The 13,736-nt window shown below is 35.9% G+C and overlaps 1 long non-coding RNA gene across 4 annotated transcripts in view; it reads right to left on the reverse strand.

The window, feature by feature from the left end:
• Positions 1-13,736, reverse strand: part of LOC105477040 (uncharacterized) — a 406,578-nt gene that overhangs the window by 382,572 nt on the left and 10,270 nt on the right. For all 4 annotated transcript variants that reach the window (XR_984421.2, XR_984427.2, XR_011614689.1 and 1 more), the window contains exon 2: positions 5,199-5,333. This is a non-coding gene — a long non-coding RNA (uncharacterized lncRNA). The remainder of the gene's footprint in view (positions 1-5,198; positions 5,334-13,736) is intronic.

Genomic DNA, 13,736 nt, shown 5'->3' on the forward strand with positions numbered 1-13,736 from the left:
TTTTCAAATTTATATAAATAAAATTATGTAGTATGTAAGCTTTTCTGTCTAACGTTGTATACTTCCTAGTTATTTTAGTAGAATATATTTCAGCCTAATTGGTTTACTCTTAAAAATTCTGCCTTGTCAGGAGGATAGCTTGTGAGTCCAAGAATTTGAGGTTACAGTACACTAAGATGATAGCTGGGAATAGCCATTGCACTTTGGCCTGTGCAACAACATAGTGAGACCTCATCTCTAGAAAAACAAAATTCGGCTTTACGCACTTTTAAAATTAGTTATCTTGTAATTATTTAATCATCTACTTTTTTTCTAGCCCCTTTCAATATCTGTCAGTTTATCTACCTACCTATTTATACAACTGTGTATCCCCCTTAGGAAAGATACTCCTTAAAGCCCAATGTCTAAAAATGTGCCTGAAACAAGTAGGTACTCAGTGAAGATCTGAGAAGTGAACCAATGGATATTTAAATCAGTGATATGGTCACGGGATCTTTGGGGTGTTGCTTTTCCAGCTAGAAATCTCTGTGGCTGGTGGTGCCTTTGCCTGAGTTTTACTCGGGCCCACTGGACCCATTCTGTCCCTCAGCCTAGCAGGCTGCGGCTTGTCAGGGCAAACAGCTCCAGCCACCAGCATAAGCATTGGTTCCTTGTGAGGCTACAGCTGGGCCAGGTGTACCACAGGCGGCTTCCATGGCTGGCACTAGGGAACACGGTGGCACCTGAAAACTTGGAGATGCCAGGAATGCAGAACCCTAAAGAGGGTGTCACAGCCTGGCTCAGGGAACTCTTAGGACTGGGCTCCCTGAAGAGCCACCACTCTTCTCTCCTCTCTTCTCATCACCCACAAGGTGGTGAGCAAGAGGTGCATTTCAGCCTTGATTTTGTTACAGCTCTTTCAGCCTCACAATTCAGCGGGTCCTGAGTTCTTGCCCCATATTCAAGAAGAATGAAGTACACTGAGAAGTGGAGGGTGAGCATGGTGGAGAGGAGCCTTCCTGCATGACAGAACAGCTCAGAGGAGAATCGCAGTGTGCAGCTCCTCTCTGCAGGCAGGTTGTCCCTTGGTCTACCCTAGTCTGAGGTTTTTATGGGCTTCAGAAGGCAGGAAGTGCATGCTGATTGGTCCATGGGTGGCCATGAGTGGGTCCAGAAAAAGTACCATAAGTTCTCACTCTGATCCCCAGGCCTCAGGGTGTCCCTGGCCTAAAAGTGGGGTTTCAGCGGGGACCCACCCTTTTCCACCCAGGAGTCTGTCTGCCTCCCGCCATTGTTAACTTTCTGTCCACAGTGCCCACAGCACCCAGGCTGTTCGTGCCAAGGAATGCCTGCAAGCCCATGATAAGCTTCCCCCTTGGCACCTCTCTCATGCTCATTGGCACTCAAAGTCCAGAGGGGGATGAGGTGGCAAGGGGCTGGCATGACAGTGCTGCCCCAAGCATGCACACACCTAGCTGGGTTGTGACAGTGTCCAGGCTTGTCCATAACTTTGCTCCAAAATCAGAGTAGTTATTGGGAGTGAGGAGAGGCCAGGCATTCCTCACTGCTGCCGGCATCATGGCAGTGGCCACTCCAGACCTCCAGCAGTCGCAGAAGGCCACTGTTGCCTTAACTATGAAATCTCTCCCATCTTGTCTTTTCCATTAAATTCTTTGTAGTTTGTGGCATTTGAAGAGACTCAAATTTGCTTTTGGTTCTAACACCAACTTGCTACCATGTTTTTAACCCCTTTGTTACTTAGATAACATTGAGAACACGGGAGTATTCGATGCAAGAGTTCAAAATCTGAGCTTATCTAGAGCTTCTCACATTTGTCTTAACTGTTTTCCTTACATCATTTTTTCCTTTTTGTCAAAAATGAACACTGAAATACTATGTAGCAACTCTGGAATCTAGAAAAATAGGTAAAGAGTTGTAAGGCTTACATGTGCACATTGGTATCTGACGACTTACATATACTGTGAACATCCATTGAAAAATGAAAGAACCATGCTTATTTAGTAAATTGCTACAAGTACCCATTTGATGTGGTTTGGCTGTGACCCCACCCAAATCTCATCTTGAACTGTAGTTCCCATAATCCCCATGTGCCATGGAAGGGACCTGGTGGGAGGTAATTGAATCATGGGGGCAGTTACCCCCATGCTGCTATTCTTGTGATAGTGAGTGAGCTCTCACAAGATCTGATGGTTTTAAAAGGGGCTTTCCCCTTTTTGCTTGGCACTTCTCATTGCTGCTGCCATGCGAAGAAGGACATATTTGCTTTCCCTTCTGCCATGATTGTAAGTTTCCTAAGGCCTCTCTAGCCATGTGGAACTTGAGTCAATTAAACCTCACTCCTCAATAAATTACCCAGTTATTGATATGTCTCTATTAGCAGCATGAGAATGGACTAATACAGTAAATTGGTACTGGGTAGTGGAGTGCTGCAGTAAAGATACCTGAAAATGTGGAAGCAATGTTGGAACTGGGTCACAGGCAGAGACTGGGAAAGTTCGAAGGGGTCAAAAGAAGACAGAAAAATGTGGGAAAGTTTGGAACTTCCTAGCGACCTATAGAATGGGTTTGACCAAAATGCTGATATTGATGTGGATAATGAAGTCCAGGCTGAGGTGTTCTCAGATGGAGATGAGAAATTTTGGGGGAACTGGAGTAAAGGTCACTCTTGCTATGCAAAGAGACTGGTGGTATTTTGACCCTGCGCTTGAGATCTGTGGAAGTTTGAACTTGAGAGAGATGATTTAGGGTATATTGCAGAAGAAATTTATAAATGGCTAAGCAGTCAAAAGGAAGCAGAGCATAAAAATTTATAAAATTTTCAGCCTGATAATGTGCCAGAAAAGAAAACCCTATTTTCAGAAAAGAAATTCAAGCCCACTACAGAAATTTGCATAAGTAATGAGGAGCCAAATGTTAATTACCAAGACAGTGGGGAAATGTCCCTAGGGCATGTCAGAGACCATGATGGCAGTCCCTCCCTTCACAAGCCTGGAGGCCTAGGAGAGAAAATGGTTTTGTGGGTGGACCCAGGGGCCCCTGCTCTATTCAGCCTTAGGACACAATGCCCTGTGTTCCAGCTGCTTCGGCTTCAGCTGTGGCAAGAATAGACCAACATACAGCTCAGGAAGTTACTTCAGAGAGTGTAAGCTCCAAGCCTTCGTGGCTTTTACATGATGTTGGGCCTTTAGGTGCACAGAAGTTGAGAACTGAGGTTTGAGAACCTCCACCTAGATTTCAGAGGATGTAGGGAAAGGTCTGGATGTCTAGGTAGAAGTTTGCTGCAACAGTAGAGCCCTCCTGGAGAATCTCTGCTATGACAGCACAGAAGGGAAATGTGTTGGAGCACCCACACAGAGTTCCCAATGGGGAAATGCCTAGTGGAGCTGTAAGAAGAGGGCCTTCTTCCTCCAGCCCACAGAATGGTAGATCCGCTGACAGTGTGCACCCTGCACCTGGAAAATCTGCAGACACTCAATGACAACCCACTAAAGCAACTGGAATGGGGTCTGTACTCTGCATAACCACAGGGATGGAGTTGCTCAAGGCCATGGAAGCCCACCTCTTGCATCCGCATGCCCTAGATGCGAGACAGAGTCAAGGAAGATCATTTTGGAATTTTAAGGTTTAATGACTGCCGTATTTGGTTTTGGACTTGCAAGGGGCCTCTAGTCCCTTTGTTTTGGCCATTTGCAACTAATGTATTTACACAATGCCTGTACCCCCATTGTATCTGGGAAGTAACTAAGTTGGTTTTGGTTTTGCAGGCTCATAGGCAAAAGGGCCTTACCTCAGATGATATGTTGGACTTGGACTTTTGAATTAATGCTGGAATGAGATAACTTTAGGGGACTGTTGGATATTGTTTGGCTATGTGCCCACCCCAATCTCTTCTTGAATTTTAGTTCCCATAATCCTTCATGTCATGAGAGGGACTTGGTGGGAGGTAATTGAAGCATAGGGGTAGTTACCCCCACGCTGCTGTTCTTGTGATAGGGAGTGAGTTCTCACAAGATCTGATGGTTTTATAAGGGACTTTTCCCCTTTTGTTTGTCATTTCTCCTTGCTGCTGCCATGTGAAGAAGGACAAGTTTGCCTCCCTTTCCACTATGATTGTAAGTTTCCTGAGGCCTCCCTGGCCATACAGATCTGTGAGTCAATTAAACCTCTTTTATTTATAAATTACTCAGTCCGAGGTATGTCTTTATTAGCAGCATGAGAACGGACTAATAGTCCATTCTAAAGAATATATTAGAAATTGGTTTCCAGTCTATAAAATTTAGTTGTAATATCTATTTAGAATAGGGGTTTAAAAATGTATTGTTTAAAAAAGCATACATATAAACCATTATTTTAAATAATAATAATATAATATATAATAATAAATTATTTTAAATAATGGTTTAAATGTATGCCCTCCCGTCAAGGCATACATATAAAAGGAATCTTCTGGAAGAAAATAGAGTGAATATAAAACTACTCATCTTAAGAACAGAATAATTTATGTCACCTTAGATTATGACTCTATTAGTATATGTATACAAAATTTGATGATGCATAACTAGAAAGATGAAAAATTGTGTCCTTTTAGAACATTCTTTAGCTGAGTTACATACTGAAGCTGAAAACCATAAGCAGGCACTAATAATATCCTTTATATTTCCAACCATAGTATGTTGATATTCCATGAAAGAATATCAAGTTATATAGTATGTAATAAAATATAGCACTCATAAATAACAATAGAAAAGAACTTTCAGCTCATATTTTAAAGAAAAATACTATTTAATTTTTAAGTGTATATTAATTATCAACCTAACTTTTCTTAAATAGCACTGTAAAAATACATATATAATATATATGATAAATTTTGCAATGATATAATAATAAGCATACATTATAAACCATTATTTTAAATAATAATAATGAGGTCAATATTTTCTCATCTTGCATGTAAATACATAGATTCAAAAGATGAAAAATATCACCAACCAGTTAAACACAGGTAAAAAACTAGAATTTTGAAAACAAGTCCATACTCTCGAGCCTAATTCTATATGCCTTTTCACTACAGCAGTTACAATACAGTTAAATTTAAAATAAAACAAGAATGAATTTAAACTTTACATTTAAAATTTTAAATTTAAAATGTTACATTTAAAAATGTGTTCCTTCTATATATGAGAAATTATGCTTATTACCTTGTCCAGTATTTTCTCAAATCTTGTATTTTATTCCCTCTAGTATGAAAACTTGGGTCTGTATCCAAGAATATAGGAGTGCAGCTGTTGTTTATCCTGAACTATTCACTTTTACTTCTAACAGTTCATGCACAGCTGTGGAGTTGAAGGGATTAAAAAGTTAGAATAGAGAAAGTTATGCACGGTCTACAAAAAGAACAACAATTTTAAACTCTTCATAGTTTACAAATGTTAACTTCTATCTCCTGAGGTAATCCTGATTCCATTATATATTCCTGGACTGCTAAAATGACCAACATTTTCCTTACTTTTGATGTTGGAAATAAAGTGTTTCTTGCCTTTAGCAATAATAAAATCTTTACAGAGAAGGCTGCATCCCACAGACGTGAAGCAGTATTACAAAATATAATTCTTTTAACCATGATCTAGTGCCCATAGCACTTGAAAAAAACTTTAGAACTAATATATAAATTGTGCTAAAGAAAAGAAAGGAAGAAACAGAAAGAAAGCTTTCAATTCTTATTTTAGTTTTGGGGTACTGTTTCTGCATCTAGAAAAACATGTTGTTTAAAAATCCAAACTTTCGCAAATTTGTAATTAAACAGTTTAGTATAGAACATTGTACTAGAAACCAATCAAAATTAATAGGAAATACAACATCCATGTCTCCAAAAAACTATCTCAAAAACAGATAACAGAAATTGAATTCTATTTAGAGAAGAGATCCAATACTAGCCAAACCAGAATTATACTTTAGTCTAAAACACATGCTAGATAAAACATGTCTCAAAATCGTAACTGCCCAAATTAACAGGTACACCATTCAGCATGACTGCATTATGAACAGGTTACAATTGGATGAAAATATTGATCATTTAGCTTTGAAATTAGTGAATGGTACTTTAGTCAGACAGGAATATATCCCACTCCTACAGAGGCTGCTCACTTCACATGGGCATAACTGCATTCTTTTACCCAAGTACACTTTACTAATTATATTGGTTTCAATGTATGGCACAAATGAAAAACTTTTTGAAGTATTATATTAACCATTCTGTCATATGTCATGGAAAAAGCAATCAATAGAGCATCCAAATGAAGAGAAACCAGATACACCTGAAAATATGGAAGATTATGAAGAAAGGGAGAATATATGGATACTATGGTTTGTCTACCACAAATCAAGAATAAACGTGCAGCAATCTAAGACACCAAGTCTGTTGTATATAGACAAAAATGTCAATGGAACAAAAAGAAAGTCCAGAAACAGACTCAAAAATAGATGGAAACTTATTTTGCATAATTGTGACATGAAATGTGGGTGGGTGGGGAAAATAGTAATTAAGTGAATTTTTTTTTCTATAAGAATTAGTATTTCAACAAAAATGAGAAAGAAATTTGATAGTTATCCTTACACTTTCATTTAACATAAATTCTAGGTTTTTAATACTCGAATGTGAAAGGCAAGCTATTAAAGAATAGAGAAAATATAGGAAGTTGAATTAATAATTGTAGAACAGGAGTAAATTTCCTAAATAAGGGACAGAAAACACATAAATTATGAAAAAAGGATGATAAATTTTTCAGTGAAATTGCTAAGATATGTTTATAAAAGGCAGCATAAAGTCATTGAAAGATAAACTGAAATTACACATAAAATTGGCAACTAGAATACCCATGCACACTCACACATACATGTAGACATGCATGCACAGTTGTGTGTTTGTAGTCTGCAATTTAAGAGGACAAAAGATAAAAACATTGAAAAATTGGGCAAATACTTGAATAACCAATTCTGCAAAAGAAAGAGTCTTAGCTATATGAAAAAAGTATTTATCATATACATTAATCAGATGCTATCCAATCTAGTAGACCAGCAAAAAATTAAAAGGCGAGAGAATTCCAAGTGGTATATGTAGCAAGATGAGTAACTACTTCATTGCTTGCAGTAGTATCAATTAGTACAACCATTTGAGGAAACACTTTACATTCACACTATGACACATCAATAATAGTACTTTGTATGAACTACAGAAAAACACTTCTCAATATATATAAAAATGTTCACATGAATAACCTTCAGAAGAACAAACAACTGAAATGTCCATCAAGATTGTAACATGTAAACATATTTTGCTTAATTAATATAATGAATACACATGGCTTCATCACAAGCTCAATGTTGAGTAATTATTTTTTAAAAAATAGCAAAATAAATTATAAAATGTTTATAAAAAGAGAAAAGTATGTTATTTACAGATACATAGTTGGTAAAACTAGGAAGAAAAGTAAAGTAATAATTGATACATACTGTTAAATATTTTATTTTTCTGGTTGAGAGACTGGCAATAGTGAAAGGGAGAAATGATTGAGAAGGGCAAACAGATTCCCAGGAGAAACAGATAATATTTATGGCTGTACTTTGCAATGAAAGTTAAGTCTCTCCTGAGATGTGGTCATTAGCCAACTTGTCAGAGATTCTGAATTCTAATCCTTTTCTACTGTGGATAAAATACATTGATACAAATAAACATAGTAGTTTCCTTAGGTTTAGATTTTTCATAATCTTCTACAGTTTTCTGTAGGACATTTTCTTTTGTAGACTGCTCTACTAAGTATATTTAAGTTGATACCTGTTTATAGAAAACAATTTATTTTTATGTATGTCTGTTAGCTTGAAAATTAGAAAAGGAAGCTATGATAAGCTGAGCACTTTATTCTATAAAGAAAAGAAGTTTTTCAAATTCTGTGTGCACAATTTTATCCATCACTTCTCTTGGAATGATTTGTCTGTCCACATAGAGTACAAGTGAGGGATGGCACCTTCTTAAGAATGAAAGCATTATTCTTATTACCATGTTAGTCAGAATATAAGATTATCCTACTAGAATATGCTAAAAATTCTATTCTAGCCCAGGCACTTCCAAGTGGAAAGTGAATGGCTTACCAAATTTTTAGATGCTCAATATTCACTAGATAAATAAGCAAATTCCAAAACTATAAACTATTGGGATATATTTTGTAAATATAGAATGATAGTATCAAATCTGTCTTCACAACAAATATACAAATTAATTACAAAGCAACAACATTGATCTACATACACAAGAAGAGCAGATGCCAGATACAGTAGAACCAGGAAGCCAGTGAACAATATCAAAGCTAAGAGCAAGACCTTCCTCAGTATGCACATGACTTTGATTTATGTTGTGGCATGATTGTTTTTTGTTCTTTTGATATAATTGTGTTGCCTAGTTCCATAGTACTGATTAGGTCTGTGAAGGAGTCTTACTATGATCTTTTTTGCTACATCAATTGATTCCCTTCTGACACTTTGAGAGTTTTGACCTATAACTTAGTCCAGGATATAAGATAATTTAGGTGAGCAATAAAAAGGAAAAATTGAATGTGGAATTAGTCAAGGCTGGGATATTTGAGTTTAGTGATTAACAATGGTTACAAAATTCGGAATTCTATGATTTTTCCAGTGTTATACTCATTATAGCTGTTCAGTAATTAAGCACCGTGTTTAAGCTGAGCTCTTTTGTTATAAAATGTGCCTCTGGAGCAGCAATGAATTGCAGATGTGCCAGCATTTTCTCTTTCTGAGATTCTGAGCTCCTATAGATTATTGTCTTTCAACAAAGCTTCCATATATAAATATATTTCAAAACTAATGTTATAATGAAAAGTATATTTATAAAATAATACTTTTTAAAGGTAACATTTTGGCTAGAAATTTTATATCAATCATTAACTCTATACCAAAATCCTAGCAAGAAAAACTGAAAGTGGTAAAGAAGCTGACCGAATATGTCTAATAGTTGACAATGATGATGTTCGCATCAAGATACCTTAAGGACCAATTTCTATGCTCTAATTATGAAGTACTGTGTTTTACTACTACACAATTCATGGCGAAGTACTTCTTTACAAGATTTTACAATAAATGACACAGATTTTAGTCATATTTTGTATTATTAAAAATGTGTAAGAGTACGCCTGAACTCCCCAGGAAAATGTTAATTTACAGAGAGGCCTATTGCTGGGCTAAAGATTAGCCTTGATCACAAGAACAGAGTTCATGTCTCATGCTTTTCTTGAAATATCTATATCATTGAAAAGATTTAAAAATGTGGAATATACACATAATGGTACACTCTTAGCATTAAAAACAAAGGACATTCTGTGATTTGCAGCAGCGTAAATGAATTTAGAAGATTCATTTCTTTTTGACTATTTTTGCTTTTTTTTTTTTTTTTTTTTGCTTTGAAGTAGTATATAGGTCATAACTGTGAAAATATACTTCATAGTTAGTACTTTTGTCTTTCCCTTATTACTACGTAGGATTTTTAAAGAGTTGGTACGTGGATACATTTTGATGAATTATAGATAGTCAAATCTCAATATTGAAAAAAGAACTTTCATGTTTATTAAAGTCTTAATATATTTCAGGCTCTGTAGTAGGTTAATATAACGCATCATATATAATAGTAAATGTTTGTCTTTTTCAGTACCATAGTTGTGATACGGAAATAAGAACTTTGATTTAATTTTCCCACCACGTTTTAAACATTGGCACAGGTATTTGTATTAATTATATAGACACATTTATTATAATGTTGGATTTAGTATTTAATTTACAAATAATTGTTTTCAAGTCATAATAACTTAATAGAAATATTTTATTAAAAAGCTCCCCTTCAATCTAGAAGGTGTGTATTTAATACAAAATTTATATTTTATGCTTTTATTTTTATACACTGGTTTTTGCTTTATTAGAAATGGAATGAGAATGCTAGCCTTTTCCCTAATGTGTCAGCACAAATGCTCTGCTCTAAATCCTACCATAACTAAGAATCTGAAGTTCCCAGAGGGGCACGCAGAACTCTGGCTTTTCTAAAACAATTTCCACGCAATAAGCCTAGAATAATATAAATCCTGCTTCTTTCTGAGGATGTTCTGATGGCCTTATTTTTTCCTAATGTGAAATTATTATGTAAGAAATAAACTGAAAAGCAGTCTCAAAATGACTAAAAAGTTATCTTAATATATTAACACTCTCATTTTCCCATTAATAACTGGGATAGCTAATTCTTAAGTAGTCTTTGCAGTTGTAAAAGCCCAGGTGGTAAATGGAAAAGAGAAAGGCATACCCAGGATTCACACACATTTTATTTTTTAGGAAGGCTGAGGAAAATGACCCTCAGTAATATTTTAGCCCTATCATTTGTCTAGCACAACACAAAGAGAGGGGTGTTACATCCACACGATATTATTGTGCTGTATACACAAATTCCAAAAGGACATTTCTAAAATTTAAGATTTCCAAGTATCTCTTCATCCTCAAATTAGCTTAAGATAGAACTAACAGGAATTGACAAATTATTGATAATAATTAACAAATCAAAAACACAACTTGGCTGAAAAACAAATACAACGTTAAAACTATTTTCCAGTGAAGAACTGGATGTACTACTAGTTTTGTACATCTTTCCCAAGTTAATGTGTGCCAAAAATATTTGTGAAAGCAGGTATAATTTTATACCTCTTGTGTCCTTCAAAATTGAGGTAAATGTCACCAGGTTTTAGGGTTCATAAAGTAAAAGAAGTCCACATCTTTTTAAAACGTGTGCTTATACATCACATTGTGTGGCGTGATACGACTTTGAATCACCTCTTTGACATCATCTTCTCATTTCTCAGGCACAGCTATTGTACCATTTTCTCAAACAAGCAGTTCCACGTGAAGCTTTTGCTCACATCCTTTGAAATCACTTAGATTTGGTTTTGGCTCAGGTATTACTGGCTCTGTGGGCTTAGGTAAATATTCTCTGTAAAACTCAGATTTTTTAATCTTCAAAATAGAATATTTTGTAGTGAGTTCCTCTATGCCCTTAGTGTACAGAAAGACTTTCAGAAGAAACTTTAAAAAGGATTGGTAAATTTGACTATATAAAATTAATTTTTTTTTTAAGAAAAATATACCATAAGCAAAGACAAAAGTCAATTGACAAGCTACATGAAACTATTTTTAACATACATTTTAGATATGGCCTAATGGCGTAATATTGCAAATATGTAAAGAAGTTTTAAAAGTTGAGCCAAAAAGACCAAAACAATATAGATAAATGGGCAAAATACATGAACAATTCACAAAAAAGATATCAAATGGTTCTAATATACACCCAATATGGGTATATATGAAAATAATATATTCAACATATATATGGCAATAATGTATTCAGTTCACTTATAATAAGGGAAATACAAGTTAACTAGGAAACAAAATTAAAAGTGGAGCACAATTGTTTGCCCATCAAATTGGCTAAATTAGAAAAGAAAGAAAAGAAACAGAGAAGAAAGAAGGCAAGGAAAGGCAAGGGAAGGGGAGGAGAGGGGAGGACTGAGGGGAGGGGGGAGGGGAGGGGAGGGGAGAGGGGAGGGGAGGGGCGAGGGGAGGGGGGAGGAGAGGGGAGGGGAGGGAAGGGAAGGGAAGGGAAGGGAAGGGAAGGGAAGGGAAAAAAAGAAAGGGCTGAGTCTGTGGGAAAAGGATCATGTTGAGTTAAAACAAAACACAGTATGTGAAAGATTATATACACTGTGTTAATCTTTAAGTAAGACAAGGGAATATGAGAAAATGTAGTTTTATCCACTTATCTTTACAAAACAAAAAAATTAGAAAGGATAACCAGAAAACACTGAAATTGAATATATACAAAGAGTGGAGAGCAGTGAGATAAAAGACATGCAGAAGGGAGTTATACTGCTCTGTATACAGCTTTCCAGAATAATTTTAACTTTTGGAACTATGTATATATGTTCCATATTCTGAAGATAATGTTATAAATTAATCCACTTGTTTAAAGATAAATCTCATATTAAAACACTCACAGAAGCATCCAAAGTAATGTTTGATCAAAAGCTGGGCACCAGGGGCCTGCCAAGGTGAAATAACATTAAATACTACACTCACTATTCACAAAGTAAGGACTGCATTACTTCTACATCAAGAAAAAGGAAATCATTAAGTAGAAGTTATCTGAATATTCTGGTCCAATTTATTAATTCACTTTTTTTCTGATTGGAGCAGAGGAAAGGTGGAAATACACTTAAATGTAATGACATTTGTATTTGGATGTCTTTAAGACTTTATACACAGATTTTATCTTCCTGTAACTCTATGTTTTTATTTTTGTCAACTTCTTAACTAACATTTTCAACATACTGATAATTAAAAGATTCATATGGTGAATACACATATACCACCCCTACGTTGGTTCCCCAATTATACAAATGTTAATATGTTAATTCTCTCTCTCTCTCTCTCTCTCTCTTTCTATCTCTCCCCAACTTCTCCTTTCCAGAATAAAGGGTTGCCAATGATTCAAGTATTCCATCAGCTAAAGTTGTAAGACAAGCTGAGGTTCTGGCTGAGAGCAACAACAACAACAAAATGAAATAGGTCTTTGAAGAGCAAAGTCTAGATATTATCTATGATCCATGACCAACTACAGAAACACCAAGTGTAATAGCTTGTGTTTTTCCCTACTTCTTGTTATATTCACGCATTTATTTTATGTACTAATCAATCTTTTATTCCTTCTCTTTGTTGCCCTCGTTTTTGTGTATTTTATATACTAGTTATTAGAGATTAATTTGCAATTCAGTATTAGGTAAAAGAATAGTCAATGAATCAGACTATTCATTTAAACCACCTGCCAATTTTGAGAAGTGAGAAATGCAGCTTTTTATAGATAAAATAACTGTTGGAAATGTGTGTCTTCTCATTTTGGAGAAGAGTGAGAGCTTCTCCACTTGTAAGGAGAGATGTGAGCCATTTAGGTATACTTGTAGAGTTGACTTATTATAGTGAGGAGTTCAAATATATGTAGAGGGATGCTTATTTGGAGTAACCAAATAATAAATAACAAGAACTTAAGCATGTTCTTCATTATCAATTCATTGCCTTTCAGCTCTGAATGTACCCTTCAGTGAATGGCATAGGATAAACAATAGTATCCCTTTGAATATTTCTCCTTTGAAGTGAACATGTTATTATGTTCTCTCAGGAGAGAGCTCTGCAAGGACATTGTAAGAGGAAGAGGATCTCCTGTTAATTAGTGTTTGGGTAGAGTAGGCCTGTTGATAACTTTTCTGTAGACATCTGGACACTGAAAACTACCAGCTGCACTGATCACCAAACAACTCATGTGGCCTACTCGCCATAATGTCTTTTGCTCTACTGGTGGTGCCTGCACTTCCTCTGTAAGCCTCTGTACAGCCTATCGCAGCTTGTGGCCAGAAGGATCACCCATCACCTGCCACTCTTTCCACGGGACCTACACAGCCTGTATTCTCAGATGGCTACCTGCACCTACTCTGCTCAGATTCCCACTGCACACCTGTGATACCTGTTACTTATTCCTTGTTTGTTTTTTTTTTGTTTTTTTGTTTTTGTTTTTGAGACAGAGTCTCTCCCTCTCGCCCAGGCTGTAATGCAATGGCACGATTTTGGCTCACTCTAACCTCCGCCTC

This window comes from Macaca nemestrina, chromosome 16 (genome assembly GCF_043159975.1).
Source record: "Macaca nemestrina isolate mMacNem1 chromosome 16, mMacNem.hap1, whole genome shotgun sequence".
Classification (NCBI taxonomy): Eukaryota; Metazoa; Chordata; class Mammalia; order Primates; family Cercopithecidae; genus Macaca; species Macaca nemestrina.